Here is a 22,684-nt window from a genome sequence, read left to right as displayed (position 1 = left end):
GAACAGAGCCCAGAAAGAGCTGGGGGGGGGGGGCAAGGCCAGAGAGGAGTCGGTAGAAGATGGAAAGACCACCAACCTGCCTGCGGGGAGTGAGTGAAAGGCCCTTGGAGTTAGCTTCATCTCGGGAGATTCCAATGATTCTGAGTGCTTTGGTTTCAACAGCGTGAAGACGAGCTAGGTGTGAGGCAGGAGCACCAGCCCAGAGGGGAGAGCAGTATTCCATTGAGCTGCGGATGAAAGCCTTGTATGTGGTGAGGAGCTCAGGTGTGCCAAGGAAGGACTTTGCACGACGGAGGATGCCCAGTCGGCGACTGGCTTTGGAGGCCAGATTTGAAATGTGGTTTTCCCAGGAAAGATCATGGCAGATAGTGAGACCCAAATGTTTGAGTGACAGAACTTCTTGGAGAGGATTATTCAGAAAGTAGATGGGAGGGTTGTCCAGTTGGTCTTTTCGGAGAGATCGTAAGAGTGTGAGATTTGTCAGGATTGAAAGGCATGTTCCACTTGTTTGCCCAGTCTGTGATTTTGTCGAGGTCTGCAGAGAGTGAGGAGGCTGCGGACTGCCGATCTGAGGGATTAGGAATGGAGCGACAGAGAGTAGAGTCATCAGCAAAGAGATAGAGAGGATTTTCAAGAGAGTCAGAGAGATCATTGATGAAGACCAGAAAAAGCACAGGGCCTAGAGCACTGCCTTGGGGAACTCCAGCCTGAACAGGAAGAGGAGATGAGAGAAACCCATTCAGGGCCACACGTTTTCTACGAAGAGAGAGGAAGTCCACCAGCCATGCGTGGAGATTTCCATGGATACCAAAGAAGGAGAGTTTGGTGAGCAGAGCGGGGTGCCAGACCGTATCGATGGTACGTGATATGTCAAGGGAGACAGCTCTAATTTCCTGTTTGGCATTGAGGACCTCCATCCATTGTTGAGAAAGCAGAAGCAGCATGTCCAGAGGAGAGTGACCAGGTCTGAAACCAAATTGATGATCAGAGATCAAGCCATTGGAGAAGAGGAAAGATTTCATATCTGAAGCAATGATGGATTCCATGACCTTGCTGATAATTGGGAGAAGGCTGATTGGTCTGTAGTTGCTAGGATCTGTTTTTGCGCCTTTTTTGTGCCGATTTGTGCCGGTGATGTTGGCCGATTTCCAAGCAGATGGCAGGTGACCTTGAGCAAAAGAGAGGGTGAAGAGAACAGAGAGAGGGAGTGAAAGAGCGGAAGAATAGGATTTTAGGACCCGTGGGCTGATGCCGTCAGGTCCAGTTGCAGAATCAGAGTCGAGGGTTGACAGAAACTTTTCCAGCTTGTCAGGAGGAAAGGACACAGAGTCCAGGAGCAGCTGGGTACGACTGGGTACGGCGGATACAGAGAGGGATGGGTTTGGGACACAAGATTTAGAGGCAAACACAGAGTTGAGGCATTCAGCTTTTTCACGTGTGGAGTCAGCCATGCAGCCGTTTGAGGTGAGGGAGGGGCTGGAGGGGGAACAAACACCAGAAACAGATTTGACCAGATGCCACCAGGATTTGGAAGAGGGAGACAGATAAGAGAGTTCAGTCATGAGAACAGAGAGATATTGTTTCCTGGCTCTCCTCAGGGTGGACACACACTTGTTTCGGGCTTTGTTAAAGGAAATGAGACTTTCTTCCGTTGGATTTGCTTTCCAGGAGACGAAAGCAAGTTGTTTCTGGGCAACAGCCTCACCACAAGATTCCCTGTACCATGTATGGGGGGAAGGGTATGACAACTGAAGACGAGATGGGATAAATCTGTGCATGAGAGAGAGCAATTTACTTTGGAAGAATTCCCAGGATGAGTTGATGTCAGAGGTGGCAGAGATGGGAGACCAGTCCAGATGATTGATGGCTGCTTGAAGACCGTGCCAGTTGGCCTGAGTGAAATGCCAGACTCGTCGACGCTGAGGAGGCTCTCTGAGAATGGTCAGAGAGATGTCCACTTTAACAAGCACATGATCAGATGAGCCGATTGGAGCAGAAGAAGAGCAGCAGACATATTCAGGGAAGTTAGTCACAACCAAGTCCAGAAGAGAAGATGCTCCATTGACTGAGATCCGGGTTGAGAAATTGACAGATTATGTCAGTCCCAGTGAGTCGCAGAAGTCCTTTGCTGCAGAGCCATGGCTGGTGAGAAGGGTACCCACACCCAGCCAACTGGCATGGTGACAATTGAAATCACCACATATGAGGAAGAAAGAGTTGGGATGGGTAGATAGAAGTTGGTCCATATTATCAGACAGCGAGATGTAGATGGAGTCATCACTGTTTGGTGGATGGTACAACACACATATGAACAAAAGGTGGGAGAGAAGGGGAAGCCGTAGCCAAAGGTATCCCTGGGGGTGAGGTGGAGAGAGGGCAGTGCAGGGCGAATGAGGAAGAGATTTTTTAAATAAAGATAGCAACCCCACCTCCAGGACGAGGCTCAGGTCTATCATACCGGAGGAGGGAGTAACCTGGGAGAGATACCAAGGAATCAGAGACATCATGAAGGAGGAAAGTTTCTGTTAAGCAGATCATGTCTGGTTTGTCAGAAGCAACCTGTATGGAGAGATCAGTCAAGTTTGAGCGAAGCCCCGGATGTTTGAGGTCCATACCGTTAATGAAGAGGAAGGGGGAGCATCGGATACAGAACAGGGGGGGGGGGGAGGGGTAAGGTAAGATGTGGAAGAGGAGGAAGAGGTAGGGAGAGCTGTTGAAGGTGTGTCAGAGATTTCAGAATAGCTTGGAGAAAGGGAAGAATGGGGCGGACAAAAGGTTTGATGGTGATTGGGTGAGGCACAGTGAGGTGTTATTTGAGGAGCGGGAAGAGCGAGGCAGAAGATTGGGCGAGATGAAGGTGAAAGTTGGAAGGGGGAAGAAGCGGGGAGGATGCTTTGAGGAGGAGGGGTGAGAGGGGAGTCTTGGAGGGGAGGAGCGAGGGAGAGTCTCGGAGGGGAGGGGTGTGGGGGGAGTTTGGGATGGAAGGGGCAAGGGGGAAGATTTGAAAGGGATGGGTGATGGGGAAGATTTGGAGGGGAGGGGCAAGGGGGTGGATTTGGAGTGGAGGGGTGATGGGGAAGTTTTTGAGGGGAGGGGTGATGGGGACGTTTTGGAGGGAAGGGGTGATGGGGAAGATTTGGAGGGGAGGGGTGAAATTGGATTTTGAAAAGTGTACGTTTAATGGGAAACGAACATTTATTGCAAAATGAGTTTCTTGAGACCTTCGAGTCAAAAATACGTTTGAGGACGCTGAAGGAGGGGTGGATTGCAGGAGAGTTTCGGGAATGTTGAAAAGAGGAACTGTAAGAGATGGGAATTTTTTTTTGGAATGAATAGATTTGGTGAGCAAGTCGAAAGCATCCTTTTATACAAGAAGAAGAAAAAGGTGTTATAATATACGACAGAATACAGTTCTTCAGGGGAAAGTTTAAACATTTTAAACAACGTGATTAGGTGATCACGAACAACGTGATCGAAGAACGAACGAACAAATAAGAACAACGAATAAACGAATAAGAACAACGAATATGAACAGAGAAGGAAATGTTTTTTTGGTTTGTTTTTTTTTTAGTTGAGATTTTAAACAAGGAAGTATGGGGTGAAAAGCCTGGGACAAAACCAGAGAACGGAAGTAGTTGCAGTGCAATCGGCGAACCGCTGAGAGAAAAACAAAGCCTCAAGGTCGGACACGGTAGTCTACTAGGCCTCAGAATACGCGACACGAATTAACCGACGATTTTGTATACATGTATGAAAAATTAACACCGAGAATCTAACTAAAGACACACTATAGGTACACACACCGAAGATAGATACAGTTTCGACAAAAACACAATTGTGAAAAATTACTTAACTTCGAAAGTGTGAGCGCATGGACAGCTTCGAAAAGACATGACCTACAATCTCCAGCATTAATGATTAATTAATCCAGAATTAATGATGATGCAGAGGCTGAACGCACCGGTAATTTGGCAGTGGCTCTGTGTGGACCTGCTGTGTACGTTGGGGTAAGCATGGTTCCAATCTAACACGTTCATTACGCCATGATGGAGTCGTAGACTTGTACCAAGCTGTCCCGGTCAAAACATCACAAAACCGCATTTTATCCCCGTAAGAAAATGTACAAAAATCTTTTAACCGTTTAAAATAAGGTAAAAGTATCCCAATCGCTCAACAAACTCTCCTCCTATGCTATCCATGGAAATCTCCACACATGGCTTGTGGACATCCTCTCTGGTCATAGTCAGCATGTGGCCCTGAATGGGTTCCTCTCACCTCCCTTTCCCGTTCAGGCTGGAGTTCCCCAAGGCAGTGTTCTGGCCCCTGTGCTTTTTCTGGTCTTCATCAATGATCTCTCCGACTCTCTGGAAAATCCTCTCCATCTCTTTGCTGATGACTCCACTCTCTGCCGCTCCATACCTCATCCCTCAGAAAACAAAAAAAACAAAAAAAAACATTTCCTTCTCTGTTCTCATTCGTTTATTCATTCTTATTCGTTCGTTCGTTCTTCGACCACGTGTTTCTCCCCCATTTCCCCAGATAGTTTTCACTGTTATTAACCTTCAATGTTTACACTTTCCCCTCACGTTATGTATTCCGTCATATATAATAACACCTTTTTCTTCTTCTTCTTTAAAAGGCTGCTTCCGACTTGCTCACCAAATCTATTCATCCCCAAAAAAAATTATATCTCCTATAGTGCCTTTTATCTACATTCCCTAAACTCTCCTGCACTCCATCCTCCATCCAGCGTCCTTAAACGTATTTTTAACTCGAAGGTCACAAGAAACTCATTTTGCAATAAATGTTCGTTTCCCATTAATCGTACACTTTCTAAAATCAAATCTCACCCCTCCCCTCCAAATCTTCCCCATAACCCCTCCCCTCCAAATCTTCCCCATCACCCCTCCCCTCCATATCTTCCCCATCACCCATCCCTTTCAAATCTTCCCCCTTTCCCCTCCCCTCCTAATCCTCCCCATCACCCATCCCTTTCAAATCTCCCCCCTTGTCCCCTCCCTCCTAAACTACCCCCTCGCCCCCCCCTCAAAGACTCCTCCCTCACCCTTCCCCTCCAAATCTCCCCCATATCCCATCCCTTTCAAATCCCTCCCCTTGTCCCTTCCCTCCCAAACTCCCCCCTTACCCCTCCCCTTCAAATCTCCCCACCCTCATTTCTTCTCAATTTCCCCTCTCTCACTCTCCCTCCTCAAAGCATCCTCCCCGCTTCTTCCCCCTTCCAACTCTCACGTCCATCTCCCCCAACCTTCTGCCTCGCTCTTCCCCCTCCTCAAATAACACCTCATTGTGCCTCACCCAATCACCATCAAACTTTTTGTCTGCCCCATCCTTCCTTTTCTCCGAGCTATTCTGAAATCTCTGACACACCTTCAACAGCTCTCCCTACCTCTTCCACCTCTTCCACATCTTACCCTACCCCTCCTCCCCCCTGTTCTGTATCCGATGCTCCCCGTTCCTCTTCATTAATGCCCCCATTCCACTTATGCCGATTGGCCCCGATTAGCCCCGATCTCCAGGTCGGGAGCGATCGGGACACTTTGGGAAAAAACTGGTCATCTACGCTGTATCTACGTCCTAAGTACGCTCCGATTACGATCACTACGCTGTAACCACGCTCATCGTGGGTAGATCGGGTCCCTGAAGACCCGATCGAAGCCGTTTAGAGCCGCTGTGTTCCCGCTCGCGTACGCTGTAACCACGCTGCATTCGCGATTGCCGCCGCTTTGACACGATGCATTCCCGATCGCCGCCGATCTAAAACTGATCCAACGCCGATGCTGCCGATCTATTGCCGTTTCAACTACGTCATTCCTGACCAAACCGATCTAACTACGCTCTATTCCCGTCTTGAAGCCGACTAAAAAGCAGATTTCAGGTCCCGATCCGTATAAATAGGGCCCGATTTGCTTGCCGATCATCAGTATCGTCGAAGACAGTGTCAGGGAATAAATATTCATATTGACAATATTGCTAGAATATATCTCAATGTAATCTTGTTTAAAGTGGAATATGTTTTACTTTACAAAGTAAAAGGAATATGTTTTACTTTACAAGATGAGCCAAGAGCATAGAACTAGAGTTAACAGGTGGTCGGGAGAGTTAATTTCAGACAAAATGTGTAACGCTCTTGGACCGCCATCTGTTTATCAAAATAGCCTATGTTCAGTTCACTGCACACAGGCTGCAAATTCTTCCTCAGCAGGTCAGAGCATTTGACCTCTTGAACAGAAATAAGTACTAGCTGGCCAAGCGAGAGCCAAATAAGGTTTTGGATAAGGGAACCAGAGACACCCTGCATGCTCCGCAACATCAAAGGAGTTTGGGGCTTTAAAACCAAGAGAAAGTTGCGATTGGAAAGCAGAGAGAACTGGGAGAGTGACGGAGAAGCAGTGGACTGGGAAGAGTGACTGAACAACTTGAAGACCAGTTGACCTGATCAACCAACTGGAGACTGGTCAACAACTGAACGAGGTTCAACAAAAGACCTACAGAAGGAGCTACAGCCACGACCGACAGAACAACGTCATTAATATCTAATTCGTACATTTAGTGAAATATAGCAAAACTCTCAAAAGTGAATAAAACATTGATTTTGCTATAACGAGTTTCTGGAAGTTTCTGAAGTAGAAAAGCAGTTAATTTATTATTCTACAAATTGGTGGTCCGTAAGGGAGTCAACTCCACAGAACAAGGTAAGCTTTTGTTTGTTATCTGTGTAGTCTGATGTTAATCTGCGATAATTGTTCAGTGTTTGAGTTTTGTGTATTTTTGTTGATATGTGGAAGGTGGAAAAAGCCACGAGGCACACCTCCTCGAGGGAGGACCGCTTGGTCCCTTCGGGTCTTAAAGGTGTGAAAAGATGTCAGAAGTCATGACGATTAAAAAAAAAAATTTTTTTTTTTTAAATAATAATAAAAAAAAAATTGTTTTTTTTCTGTAATTTGAATTTTTTTTCGGTACATTCTACGACTGCAAAGAGCCACTAACGAATCCCGGGACGTTAGCGAAAAGGGTGCTGCATTCGTCCAGTCATGAAAATATTTTGTGTATGAATATGCTTTTTGTGTATTCATTTGATTTCATACGTGATTCCAGTTCAATGGTCTGCGTCACATATCTGCCCGTTCCTTTTGTATGATGATTCAAATATTGTTGGGTTCCTACGGTTGAGACTTATATAATATTTTTTCCTGTGGTGAGCCTCTTCTTTGATGTGGTCACGAGGGACGTGTGGATATGCTCTCGCACAAGTTGAACAGCGATTTTTTAACGATTATTTGAGCATTTTTTAAATAACTAGCGATTTTGTACAAAAAGTGAATTTTATACAGCGTACAGTGCTAAGGAAAATCGGCTGGATTCGATTTTCAAACATGAATTCCCAGTGTGGTAACAAAAGTGAGTTTAGCATTGTCATAAAAATTCATCTGACACGTGTTAGCGTGCGCGCCAGGCCAATTAGTCTGCACGAGTCGATGGACGGTCTAAGAATAGGCATTATTTTCCACTTCCAGCCGGGCACATTGTAAAATGCGTGCAGGCAGGTTGCCCATGGCAACGCTTGGTGTTGCGTCTTGGTCCCTGTCCACTTCTTACATATGGGATCAGAAACGATTTTTTTTTAATGTAACCTCTTTCACCTTCTCCTGCCCTACACCCCCCAGCCAAACACATTTGGGAGACAATTGTAATTACATATGTAAGTTACAGATGAGTATTGGGGAGGTCATATAGGAATTTATTGAAATAAGATACTATGCCATGTGGCAAGGCAATTAACTGGACCCAAACACAAAATTGTACCTGTTTGATGAAACAAAACTTAGATCTGTATACAGTGAACCCTCGTTTATCGCGGGGGTTACGTTCCAGAACCCCCCGCGATAAACGAAAATCCGCGAAGTAGCGACCATTTTTTTTTTTTTTTTTAATATATATTTTAAAGCATTATGAACTCCCCACACTCTTATTAACCTTTCCCATACTCTTATAAACACTTCCTATACTCTTAAACACTTTTTACACTCTTAAACATACGTAATTTTAACAACATATAAAATTCTAATGGGTACTCACCATTGAAGATACTGTAGCTACCCATGGGTTCCCCAAGCAAGACCAGCATCAGAATCTCCTTGCTCCAGCCGGTGACGTCACCGGCGGGGATTCCCGGCGCGAGAGTGGCTGGTCACGTGACCGCTAAAGCGTGCCGCGCTTTGCGGGTATAATCAGCTACACCTGTTGATCACGTGACCACCGATTCACCGAAGCACGCCACGCTTGAGAGGCGTGGCTTTCGGTTTCTGGTTGTGCTTTATAATGCAGCCCGATAAATGGGCTTTTCAGTGTTCCCGAGTTGGTTTTGAGAATAAATATCTTCTCGGACGAGTTTGTGTCTTGCCCGTCATTTCGTCCGTATCAAGCAAGAGCCCCGGCTCTTCAATACTACAACTTGCGTGATGAAGATGATGATGAATTAGCTGTGCAGTACTGATGACGATGAAGGTGATGAATGTACTGGCGTTTTCCATACGCACGACTCTTTGTCTACCCTTCTACTGTACACTATGTACAGTATTTTATTTCTTGTAATATGTTTTAAATACTGTATTTTTCTTATTTCTTTACGTTTTTTAATTTTTTAGGCTAGAAAATGCTTATTTTACCACAAAAATATTTAAAATAATAGTATATAAAAATACATTTATACCGCAAAATCCCGCGATATAGCGAAAAATCCGCGATATAATTTTACATATACTAGCGAGAAAAAACCGCGATGTACCGAATCCGCGAAAAGTGAACCGCGATATAGCGAGGGATGACTGTATACAGGTAAATGGATTTGGTGACCCTTTCAAGTGGTGAACTAACATCACGTCCTTTCCCTCCCCCCCCCCCCCCCTTTCATTTCCTGTCCCCTCTACCCCAATCCTAAACCCCATCCTGCCATCATCCTCCCCACGAAGTCAGGTTATATTACAGATTGTGAGGCATGTATAGAAGTGTGTTGTTGAATAGGATTGTTGATTGTATGGGATTGGATGGGATTGTGGATCCCATATCCCATTGGATCCCATATTGATTTAGCATATCACCTCATTATGTGGTCTTGCTGTGTTTTTTTTTGTGTGTGTGGGTATGGGTGTGTGGGTATGGGTATGTGGGTATGTATGTGTGGGTATGCATGTGTTTTTGCACCCCTCTTTCCCCCCCTCCTCCAACCATGGCCCCAATACTGCTAAAATAATTTGTGAAATGGTACGACACAGTTTACATCGTTAGATAATATACAGATGAGTGTATGACTTGCACAGAAGTTCGAGAGGGACAATAGTATCCACCATATAACCTCTCACAGCCTTGTAAGGGAGAATAAGTGCAGCCAATAATACACAGTTATTTTTACAAAAATACAATGAGTGTCGTATTTCGCATAGTATTAATACCCCTAAGGGAGCCCCGCCCCACCCCCCCCAGCCTCATCCCTCCCTTGGCATTCTGCCACTTCTCCTCCTCCCTTCCCCACCCTTCATCATTAATGATCAGTGGTCTTGTTCATTCTCAAAGTTTGTTGAAATGACTGATTATGGTATGACTCTGATTATGGTAATGCATTACAAATTACAATTTACAATTTTTTTACAATTATAATTTATAATTGCCAATTTACAATTATGGTAAATTTACATTTACAATTTATAATTACAATGATTTACAATGAAAATGGTTTTACAATCATGAAAATTGCTATGATTGTCAGGCATGTCAGCATGTCATCATGTCATCATGTCAGGCATGTCATCATTGGGTTTTGATGTAAATTGAGTGCATGGGCTGTTAAGGATAGTTTTACAGCCCTGCAGGATAAATGCTGTATTACAGGTCACAAAGTTTGTTGGAAGGTTGCACTTTCAGTGTGATTGGATTACATGGGTCAATATTATGAATTAATTGCCATTCATTGGTACGGCATTTCAGGAATCTTACAACATTTTAATTATCAAGCACTTTGGGTACCCAATGAACTGGTTCATATCTGTCTGATCAATTTGGTTGATTGTCTCACAAATGAAGGGTTGAATTGCCTTCAGTGGTTGGTAAACTTGCATTTGTGACCAGACAGGATTGAAAGATATGTCAGATATGATCCAGAGGCAGAACGGTTATTTGTCAATTGACGGAAGGTATGGGTCAAAAGTGACGTCCATGATCAAATACCTCTGCCAGCGGACGGAACTGTTTTGGCAACATTGGGAAAAGGCTTAGGTATAGAGTTATCAGACTGATAAATGTGACTTTTGATATTATCATTTATGATATTTTATTATGTATTATTATTAGAATTTTATTGATTAATATTGATAAATTCATTGAAATTGCATAATTGAATTGAATATGGTCGACCTTGGGTTTGTTTGGGTTTGTTGTTTATTTTTGTGGGTATATATTTTTGTGTATTTTGTATATATTTTCACGACAAATTCCAGTTAACATCCTGCAAAATTTGCTCGTTTTTCTGGCCGAGTCGAAATTGCGTTGAGTTCCTATGGCATGCGCCATTAAAAGCGCCGTGTAATGGTTGAGCTCCCTTTATTTCGTTTTGGTCACGCGAATGAACAGACAAAATGACGAATGCTGCGGCTGGAGCAGTAGAAGCGATTTTTCTTTCAATTGTTTAATGATTAGTCGATATTGTTATGACTTATTGTCAATAGGTATACTAAGTGGTCAGGAGGTAGCCTTTTGCTATGTACAGTTTATTTTATTGTTGATTATACCACATAGCTGTGGTGATAAAGGAAATGTTTGTTTTTCAAATAGATGATTATGATATGACCATGGTTATAAAATCATGATGATTATTATGAATGATATCATAGGGTTCAAATGCAGAATGATTGCACGAACTTGGAAAAGAACTTTCAAGCCCTATGGGATAAATTGGGTATTACAAGCGATGGAGTTTCAAAATTTAGCATGATTGGAGGAATTTGACAGTCCCATTTCAGGACTTTTACGAAAATTATATTGCCAAGAGATTTGGGTACTATTAAAAGAAAAATGATGAGATATTTTTCCCTAAGAACTTTAATATCTGCCATCCATTTTGGCGATCTCACGAATGAAGGATGAGTTGCCTTTAGTGGTTCAAAGGAAATTTGTGGAGACCAGGCAAAATGGAAAAATAGGTCAGATATGACCCTAGGACAGAACAGTGATTCGTCAATTGACATGAGGTATGAACCAGAGGTGACGACCGATGAGCTTCGATCTCAGTCAATAGATGAACCTGTCCTGACATCATTGGGGAAAGGGCTTTTGCAAGGAGTCATCCAAAATGATTAATTTGATTTATTGATGAATATTGATAAATTAATTGAAATTGAATAATTGAATTGAACTGAATAAATTTAATTGAATAAATTTAACTGAATAAATTGAACTGAATAAATTGAATTGAATATATTGATTGTTTGATTGATAAAAATTGCGGTCTCAAGAAAGAAGCTTTGAGACATTTGCGAAACATCAATGTGCAGACAACCTTGGACGATGAATGAGGTGGTGAGTCTGGTAGTTATTTGTTATATTATATGTGGTTATTTTTGTTTGACCCCCCCCCCCCCCCCCCTCAACAGGACTTACTGATCCAGACTCATCTGCAACACTGATCAGTGAGATTGGGGTGTGGGAAAAGCCACAGGTAGTACCTGTACCTGTACCTGCCGAAAGACCAGAACAGAGTGCAGCGATTGGTTCTAGTCAACAGAGGACAGTTGAAAGAAGTGACCCATTTGAGGTAACTACCCAAGAGGGTGCAATTGGGGCACAGGAACCGACTCAAAGTGGGCAAACGATGCAACCAGCTGCTATACCTTTATCATGCTCTCCATTTCACCATACAAGGAGTAAGGGTCGTGTGATAAATGCCAATCAATCTAACGATCAATGTGATTGGCTAATGACTGATCCAAAGTTGACTCTCTCACAAGGAGGGTTTGAGCAATGTGGTGTTATGAATTTTCCTCAGCGGCAATTTCCAGGAGCAGATCAGCAACACCCAGATCTGATGTATAGACCATGGCAGGTACATCAATTGAAGGCATTGCAGAGTAGTATGCCATCAATCAAAACAGATCCACTTCAATTTGTGGAAGAACTGCGGTTAATTGTGGAAACTCAGTTGCCCACTGCAAGAGACATGGAAATACATTTGAAGTGGTTAATTCCTAATACCACCACTTTGAGGAACTTAATGCGTGAGGCCAACTGGGTAAATACGGAAGATGGACAGGTAGACATGCCCACGGAGGCTAGAACGGCACAGATCAATAAATTGATAGAGGCCATACAAAAATTGCCACCACTGACGGATTGGAACAAAGTGGTTACATGCAAGCAGAAAACAGGCGAAGATGCTAGCGATTATTTGGACAGATTGCGAGATGTTTTCCGACTATATTCAGGAATAGACCGGGCACAAATTGAAAATGCCTTAAAACCCCTTTTTATTAATGGTCTGTTGCCCAAATTGACGAGTGAAGTGGAAAGACAATGTATTGCTTGGGAAGGCAAGCCAATGCAAGAAATATTGAATTACGCCTTGCATCATCAGCGGATTTAAGCCAGGAATAGTGCTGTAAATGCCGAGAAATTGATGCAACTACAGACTCAAGCCCTGATGACTACGAATCAACGCAATAGGTTTTCTGGGCAACAACGCAACAATGCAGTAGGAGATAACCAGGGAGTGGGGTGGCAACTCAGGGATCTGGAGAGGCAGCCCAGCGATACAAGTGAACAGGTGGACAAACCAGCCAATGACAGACATCGATGTTTTAATTGTGGAAATATTGGACACTGGAAACGATGTTGTCCATATTCAAATAGGAAGATGAGTTCATAGGACGAACCAAGATCAAGGGTACCAGTGCTTACCGGTACCTCAGATAACGATTAGGCCTTCATTGCTGCAGATCCCAAATGACGACAGGCCTCAACAGATTAAATCATCAGACCAACATCCAACATGAATAACTGTTGATGCTTCTTGTCTCAAAAAAAATAATTTTCGGAGCAAGAATGAATTTTACTTTTGCTTATTAGCGAATTAATAATTAATTGATTAAATGCCAAAATTTGATTTTTTTTTGGAACATGAATTAAAAGATCCAGAATTAGAGTTCATTCTGGAAGCCTCATATTTGCCAATTATAAATGTGGTTTTAGGGAGTATTTTGGGCAAAACAATTTTTTACAACAAAACAATTACCAAAGTGTGGAACATTGCTTTGCAAAATTTTTTGGAAACCAAGTGACAAGCGTCACATGATCATCAGGTGGGCATTTTGGACTATTTTTTTGCATGCTGATAGGTCAGTGGTCGACTGACATGTAAATAGAGGTGTTGTAAAATTTGGATAAATTATTGTAGGACCAAAAAGGGTAATTTCAATGTGACATAGGGGTTTTCTAAAAATAAACTTTTTGTCTATTTGTGTATTAGCGTTTCTAACATTAACGGATAAATTTTACGAAATTGAAATGAAAATTGACACCCATCTTGATCTGTTAATGATGGTTCAAATGCAAACAAATATACATAATGCTTGGGTTTGTGTATGTTTGTGTGTCAATGTTTTTTTTGTTTTGTGTGTCAATCTTATAAGAATATCCAGAAAATTCGTAAAATAAAATAGGAATATAATTTGATTATGTACATTATCTCTTTTGTCAAGGGAGATGAAATATACAGATTTGATTTGATTTGATACAGATTTGATGTGCTAGGTAATGAGCAGCCATTAATTAATAGTAAAATTGTGAGTAATTTTGGGATTCCATTTTTGATAGAATTTATATGAGAATAACAGCTATTTATGGATAGGAGCTTCATAAACAAAATGAGTACAACATTAGTCAAATTTGGAAGTGGTCTTACACTGACTTTCCAGAGTACTCTGCTCATGGATTTTTACATATATAAACTTGACCTTTATCAGCATATAAATTGTGCTGTATGTATGGATGTGTCTTAGGCATAGATGATATGGGCAGATAGTAAAGACAATTTTGTTGAATTGAACTATTGTGAGTTTTACAACGAAATGCATTGTGAATCTTAAAACCAAGGGGCAGACGTAAACGCGCTGTTATGTTTTTTACACTCAGAACACGATGTTACGTGTACCTGCAACATATTTTGTTAATCTGCCACACCTATATTGGCATACTGGTGTCAGTAGTATTCACTAAGTTGCATAGAAATGGAGGAACAACTTTTAAGGGAGCATACAACCACTTATTTGTATATTTTCTACAACAGTAGGGGTTTCAATAAGTGGTAGCTGTACACATGGGATTTATCAAATTAAGTTATGCAGTTTAAACAAAGTTACTGGTAAACAGAAGGGAAATGGATAGTAAATAAATTCTTCAATGCTGGGTAAATTTAATGAGATATTACAAAGACTTATAAGAGCTACTGTTCTTCCTTATAGCAGTGGGAAAAGAGAGAATTAGAACCAAATGAATCTATAAATGAATGTGATAGGGATAATATCCTCAATTTGTGTTACTTATTTGATTGTGGTTAAAGGAATTAATTTATTGTAGTGGATTGTTAACAGCAGCCTGAAAAATGTCCTGAGAGTGTGCATCCATGTAATTAGAAATCCCAGATTTGTTTTCATAAACAACATTTTGGTAGAGGTCTTATGTCGACGAGCACTTACTTGGTAGATAAAAAGGTACTGCATGTTGGCAGCCACTTTTGCGGCCATTTAGGCCAAACACATTGAGAGAAAATTGTCGTTCAATACGTAATTTACACATGGCTATTTGTAAAAGGGAAGTTGTTGCGATGGGAAACATTTCTGAAGGTTTATTAAAATGTTATAATATGACATGTGTCAAGGCAAACTATTGGATGGGAAAATTAGATCTGGTTATAGAATGAATTTGCTGACCCTTTGAAGTTAATTCTTTGAAATTGATTGTTTTACTAGTATTTTGAGTTCACATTGGAAATAGTTTGGTAGAGCTTTGTTAAAACCTATGGTTGTGGTATTTTGGAACGAATTCACAGATCATAGGAAGTTGATAACAATAGAAATAAATATGGACCCCGGGAGATAGGGGCATCAGGATAAGGCAAATAATCAGATTTATGTTATATATCAAGGGATTTTTCTTTAGTCACATTTTAAGAAGTTGTTAGTTTGGTATATAATGTTGAATGTCATTGACATATAATTATGTTATAGGAATGAACAAATACGAGGAGTAGCAGCTGAGATACTCCAATATTTGTTTATTCGATTAGTGGTTATATTGGCAATAGTTTTAGTAGTGGCTTGCTTGAAAACCTTAGTGACGGTGGGTTTGAATAAGATAACAAACAACACTATGATAGTGGCAAGCAGCCACAAAAGAGGAAATAAACAAAGCAACAAATGAGGAAATGAATGTGGAACCACAAAAGAGGAAGACTTCTATGGCGACATGAATACTGAGATTCAACGATTGAATCAAGTAATGTTGAAAATGAATACAGTAGAGTTAAAATAAGGGCATAACAACTTGTTGTGAACTATGTCCGTTTTACAAGATTGATGAACTCATATCACCACAAGTTACGCTATTAAAGAAAAACAAAAAGCGGGGAGGACTATGCTAATAATACATTATGCATAGTTTGCTTGTTTGCAAGATTTGTTGGGAATTAGATATTCCTGTTTGTGATTTCAATCATATATACTCATTATTAATGCATTTATTTTCTTTGAAGTTGGGTTACAATACCTGCATGAGTTTAATTTTTGAATTATATGAACCTGAAAGCAATTGTGGATGCTATTCTAAGTTTAATAGTGAAAAACACATGTCTGATTTGAATATTATTCGTGTGAAGTTGTTATAAAATATACTGATTTCATGTTACAATGTACCCCATCTGATTCAATCTGTGTGGAGAGCAGATATAAATGTGGCTGAGTAAAGGGAAGACCAGATCACATCCCAAATGGAGTGCTAACGACATCTGGGAAGGAGTTTGAAAGGACAATTTGTGAAAAAAAGTGAAGTTAATCCTGGCATACACCCTCTTTCTCAAAGAATGATGAAGAAATACTCCTTTGTAAGATGGATGTTTACCTTCACCAAGGGAAAATTATGTGACCATTTGTCTGGGTCACACTGCAACATATGGAAAAGGGCGATCACTTACTTGTGTTCAAATACCTCGAACATTCATCACATCAGCAATTGCAGGACGACGACATTTTACCTGCAACGTCTACGGGATACGGTGACGTGTGTCATTACTTCACCAACTTCCGGGGAGCCAGCATGGAGCTGCAAGCGAACGACTGCGTTTTTCCTTCACAACAGCTGTGCACGATTCTGCTGTGTGCTCCTGGTATGGATCATGGACAACTGAGTACCATGGTCCCAACATCATCATTGCGGATGCATCCGGCATCCCTGCTCCACATCTTGTTGACAAACCAACATCACATCAACACTTGCTCCATGCTCACGATGAGTGAGGAGGCAAGTCGACTACAACTGGATGGAGGCCTTGTTCAAATCTACTATGGCTCACAGCAAGAGTGGCAAGGATGCTGCATGGAGAGCAGGGTCAGTCTATGACTCTGCCCAGCTATCAGAACAGCAGAAAATCCTACGCAAATAGTGAAGGTGTGATGAAGACAACAGGAGGAAAATGTTTTATGCTGAAATTTCAAACACAAGTGATCCGCCCCTTTTTTTTCAAACAAAGAAAGTCAATATTTGATTAAAGGCAAACATTTTGCCAAATGTTGCAGATGCTTTATTATTTTAAATGATGAACTGAAATTATTGCGTTTTGGTGAAGGTGAAATGTTTTGTGATCTTTATGCAAATGAGTTGAATTGAATTATCAACATAGAAAGAGTCAATGAACAAGGAAATGTATTGTGATCAAAATTCTTCCAGAATGACGGTGTATGCCTTAGGAAATTGAATTACCAGATTAGTGGTTTGAATATTTAATGTGGTAATGTTTAGATTAATGGTTAATATAAACATAAAAGAAAAACTGGGGATTGTCAGGGAATAAATATTCATATTGACAATATTGCTAGAATATATCTCAATGTAATCTTGTTTAAAGTGGAATATGTTTTACTTTACAAAGTAAAAGGAATATGTTTTACTTTACAAGATGAGCCAAGAGCATAGAACTAGAGTTAACAGGTGGTCGGGAGAGTTAATTTCAGACAAAATGTGTAACGCTCTTGGACCGCCATCTGTTTATCAAAATAGCCTATGTTCAGTTCACTGCACACAGGCTGCAAATTCTTCCTCAGCAGGTCAGAGCATTTGACCTCTTGAACAGAAATAAGTACAAGCTGGCCAAGCGAGAGCCAAATAAGGTTTTGGATAAGGGAACCAGAGACACCCTGCATGCTCCGCAACATCAAAGGAGTTTGGGGCTTTAAAACCAAGAGAAAGTTGCGATTGGAAAGCAGAGAGAACTGGGAGAGTGACGGAGAAGCAGTGGACTGGGAAGAGTGACTGAACAACTTGAAGACCAGTTGACCTGATCAACCAACTGGAGACTGGTCAACAACTGAACGAGGTTCAACAAAAGACCTACAGAAGGAGCTACAGCCACGACCGACAGAACAACGTCATTAATATCTAATTCGTACATTTAGTGAAATACAGCAAAACTCTCAAAAGTGAATAAAACATTGATTTTGCTATAACGAGTTTCTGGAAGTTTCTGAAGTAGAAAAGCAGTTAATTTATTATTCTACAACAGCCATGGATCAACATCAGAGAAATGGCCGTCTGCAGCTCGCTCTACTTCTCCAACAATATGCAATTAATGAAAGAAGAGCTGCTCAAGTGAGAAGAAGAATGAGAAGAAGAAGAAGAGAAACCAAAGCTTTCAGAATCATTGGAATCTCCTGTGATGAAGCTATCTCCGAGGGCCTTTCACTCACTCACCGCAGGCAGGTAGGTGGTCTTTCTGTCTTCTACCGACTCCTCTCCGGCCTTGCTCCCCCAGCTCTCTCTGTGCTTTGTCCCCCAAATATTCCTTCAGGTCGCACAAGATCTGCCAGCAACCCTCTGATGGTTAAACTGCCGAAATCTCGGCTCGCTGCTCACCTTCACTCTTTCATTCCTCTTTTCTCCTGCCTCTGGAACAAACTCCCACACTCCCTTCAATCCCACTCCTCCCTCCAGGTCTTTAAAACAGCTGTTCACCACAATCTCTTATCTTTCCCCATCCAAAACCTTGATCTTTTCTACCCCCACGAATTCACCCCAGATCCACCTTGTTTGAAATTCCAACTTCTTTCCTGGAAGTCCTGGCAGTGTCCATATGTTTTATACCTCTCCCACCCCCCCCCCCCCACCTTTCCATGCCTCCTCCCCCAAAGCCCTCTCCCTCCCACAGATCTCTCGATGTCCCTGCTCTCAGATGTTGTGTTTGTGTTCCTCCCCCTCTCGCCCCATCTCGTCTACCGCTCCCCATGTTATATGTTTTATGTGTCGGTTTGTCTTTCTGTGTGATTAATGTTAGCTCTTTCACGAGCCTCGATCTTGTATACAAAAAAAAGAAAAAAAAAGAAAGAAAAAAAAAAGCCCCTCAGTTCTGGGTCCGGCCATGGTTGACAGAAGAAAGAAGATTGCAGTTTGGGCACTACGACCGCTTGATGAATGAACTGAGGCTGGAGGACATCAACTCTTTCCAGAACTTTGTGAGGATGCCACCTGCTCTCTTTGATGAAATCCTCCACAGAATCACCCCGAGGATTGAGAAAGAAGATACCAGGCTGAGAAAGGCCCTACAACCTGGAATGAAGCTCGCCATCACCCTGAGGCATCTGGCTACAGGAGACCTCTACCCAACTCTCTCCTACGACTTCAGGGTCAGCAGAAACACCATCGTCAAGTTCATTCCGGAGGTGTGTCAAGCCATCGTTGCAGAGTTCAAAGAAGAAATGGTGAAGTGCCCTACCACCCCAGAAGAATGGACAGAAGTCGCTGATGATTTCGAAAGTAAATGGAACATCCCTCATGTGCTCGGAGCTCTTGATGGCAAACACGTCGCCCTCAGATGCGCACCCAACTCAGGCAGCCTCTACCACAACTACAAGGGCTTCTTCTCGATCGTGTTGATGGCACTGGTGGACGCCGACTATAAGTTCTTGTGGGTGGATGTTGGTGGAATGGGACACATGTCAGATGCTCAGATTTTCAATGCTTCGGAGCTCAAAGAGTGCATAGAGAATGAAACCATTGGATTCCCCGACCCCCTGGCCATGCGGAACGATGATGAAGAGATGCCATTCTTCATCCTTGGAGATGATGCCTTTGCTCTCCGCACCTACTTGATGAAACCCTATACCAGACGTGGACTCTCTCCTGAACAACTCGTCTACAACTACCGCATCTCAAGGGGTCGATGAGTGGTGGAGAACGCCTTTGGCATCTTGGCAAACCGTTGGCAATGCTTGCTCAAGACAGTACAACAGTATCCTGAGGTGGTGCGTGACCTGGTCGAAACTGCTATCTGTCTGCACAACATGCTCCGCATCCGGTTGCCAGGTATTCAGCATGCCGAGGTGGACCAGGAGGATTATCGACACAACATCATCCCTGGTGAATGGAGAGATCAAGCCAACATGTTAGAGGTGGAGCAGGCAGTTCGAGGTAACAGGGACAGTGTAGAGGCCAAGCGTCAGATGGAGGTACTGAGACTCTATTTTAACAGCCCTGCTGGTGCAGTTCCATGGCAGGAGAGGATGGTGAGACATCATTAGAGACACTATGGGAAGGAGTTGAAAGACATTTTGGAGGACATTGTTGTGTTGTTATGTATTGCATTGATAATGATTTCTATTGATATTCATGTGACAATAAACATTATGAAACTTGATATTCAATGTTTGCCTTGTGTTGGTTGGAAAGGGAGAAGTTATTATTGCTGGGTTGAGGGGATGAAAATGCATTGCAAAATGAAAGGTCTTCAAAATAAAAGCTAAAAATTTGACAAGTTTTTGCTGGGTAGAGGGGATCAAAGTTTGCATTCACTTAATTAAAAGGTCATAAAATTAAAAGCGGTAAAATTGATCATTAATAATATTTGTTTAACTTGTACCGCTTTTAATTTTAGACCATGGGGTTATTGGGCAATGCAATTTGGCTCATGCAGTTATCAATTCCACTTAACAACGTCGACAAAAATTGTCGTGTCGAAATACTTGATCGGGTGAGGCCGATGCAATCCGGACCGATTTATATACAGCGGCTTTGATCGGCATTGGAGCGGGACGGATCGGTAACGATCGTCGTCGAAACGGCACAAGATAATCCTCCCGCTGCAACGACGCTGTAGTCACGATCAAGCCGTTCTAACTACGATCAAGCCGTTCTAACTACGATCATTCCGATGGACTACGTTGCATTCACGCTGTAATCACGATCAGTCCCGCTATTTCAGATCGGGATGGAAATTTTAAACATGTTTAAAAAATCGCCCCGAACTATTTTTTTGTCCCGATCGACAAAGATCGAAGACGTTCCGTTTACGATCATGCCGATTGATCCCGTTCCAAATAGGATCGTTCCCGTTGTGCAGATCGGGGTCGATCGGCATAAGTGGAATTGGGGGTATAACGGTATGGACCTCAAACATCCGGGGCCTTCGTTCAAACTTAACTGATCTCTCCATAAAGGTTGCTTCTGTCAAACCAGACGTGATCTGCTTCACAGAAACTTTCCTCCTTCATGATGTCTCTGATTCCTTAGTATCTCTCCCGGGCTACTCCCTCCTCCTGTATGATAGACCTGAGCCTCGTCCTGGAGGTGGGGATGCTATCTTTATCAAAAACTCTCTTCCTCACTCGCCCTGCACTGCACTCTCTCCACCTCACCCCCAGGAATACCTCTGGCTACGGCTTCCCCTTCGCTCCCACCTCTTGTTCATATGTGTGTTGTACCGTCCACCAAACAGTGATGACTCCATCTACATCTCGCTGTCTGAAAATATGGACCAACTCCTATCTACTCATCCCAACTCTCTCTTCCTCATATGTGGTGATTTCAACTGTCATCATGCCAGTTGGCTGGGTGTGGGTACCCCTCTCACCAGCCATGGCTCCTCAGCAAAGGACTTCTGCGACTCACTGGGACTGACATAATCTGTCAATTTCCCGACCCGGATCTCAGTCAACGGAGCATCTTCTCTTCCGGACTTGGTTATGACTAACTTCCCTGAGAATGTCTGCTGCTCTTCTTCTGCTCCAATCGGATCATCTGATCATGTCCTTGTTAAAGTGGACATCTCTCTGACCATCCTCAGGGAGCCTGCTCAGCGTCGACGAGTCTGGCATTTCACTCAGGCCAACTGGCATGGTCTTCAAGCAGCCATCAATCATCTGGACTGGTCTCCCATCTCTACCACCTCTGACATCAACTCATCCTGGGAATTCTTCCAAATTAAATTGCTCTCTCTCATGCACAGATTTATCCCATCTCGTCTTCAGTTGTCATACCCTTCCTCCCATCCATGGTACATGGAATCTTGTGGTGAGGCTGTTGCCCAGAAACAACTTGCCTTCGTCTCCTGCAAAGCAAATCCAACGGAAGGAAATCTCATTTCCTTTCACAAAGCCCGAAACAAGTGTGTGTCCACCCTCAGGAGAGCCAGCAAACAATATCTCTCCATTCTCAAGACCGAACTCTCTTATCTGTCTCCCTCTTCCAAATCCTGGTGGCGTCTGGTCAAATCCGTTTCTGGTGTTTGTTCCCCCTTCATCCCCTCCCTTACCTCAAACGGCTACACAGCTGACTCCGCACGTGAAAAAGCTGAATGCCACAACTCTGTGTTTGCCTCTAAATCTTGTGTCCCAAACCCATCCCTCTCTGTACCCACCGTACCCAGTCGTACCCAGCTGCTCCTGGAATCTGTGTCCTTTCCTCCTGACAAGGTGGAAAAGTTTCTGTCAACCCTCTACTCTGATTCTGCAACTGGACCCGACGGCATCAGCCCAAGGGTCCTAAAATCCTGCTCTGCCGCTCTATCTCAGCCTCTCTCTGTTCTCTTCACCCTCTCTTTTGCTCAAGGTCAACTTCCATCTGCTTGGAAATCAGTCAACTTCACCGCTTTGCACAAAAAAGGTGCAAAAACAGATCCTAGCAACTACAGACCAATCAGCCTTCTTCCAATTATCAGCAAAGTCATGGAATCCATCATTGCTTCGGATATGAAATCTTTCCTCTTCTCCAATGGCTTGATCTCTGATCATCAATTTGGTTTCAAACCAGGTCACTCTACTCTGGACATGCTGCTTCTGCTGTCTCAACAATGGATGGAGGTCCTCAATGCCAAACAGGAAATTAGAGCTGTCTCCCTCGACATATCACGTGCCTTGGATACGGTCTGGCACCCGCTCTGCTCACCAAACTCTCCTCCTTTGGTATCCATGGAAATCTCCACGCATGGCTGGCGGACTTCCTCTCTAGTCTTCGTCAACGTGTGGCCCTGAATGGGTTTCTCTCATCTCCTCTTCCTGTTCAGTCTGGAGTTCCCCAAGGCAGTGTTCTGGGCCCTGTGCTTTTTCTGGTCTTCATCAATGATCTCTCTGACTCTCTTGAA

This window comes from Myxine glutinosa, chromosome 6 (genome assembly GCF_964187855.1).
Source record: "Myxine glutinosa chromosome 6, kmMyxGlut1.1, whole genome shotgun sequence".
Classification (NCBI taxonomy): Eukaryota; Metazoa; Chordata; class Myxini; order Myxiniformes; family Myxinidae; genus Myxine; species Myxine glutinosa.
Note: the sequence above shows the minus strand (reverse complement) of the source record.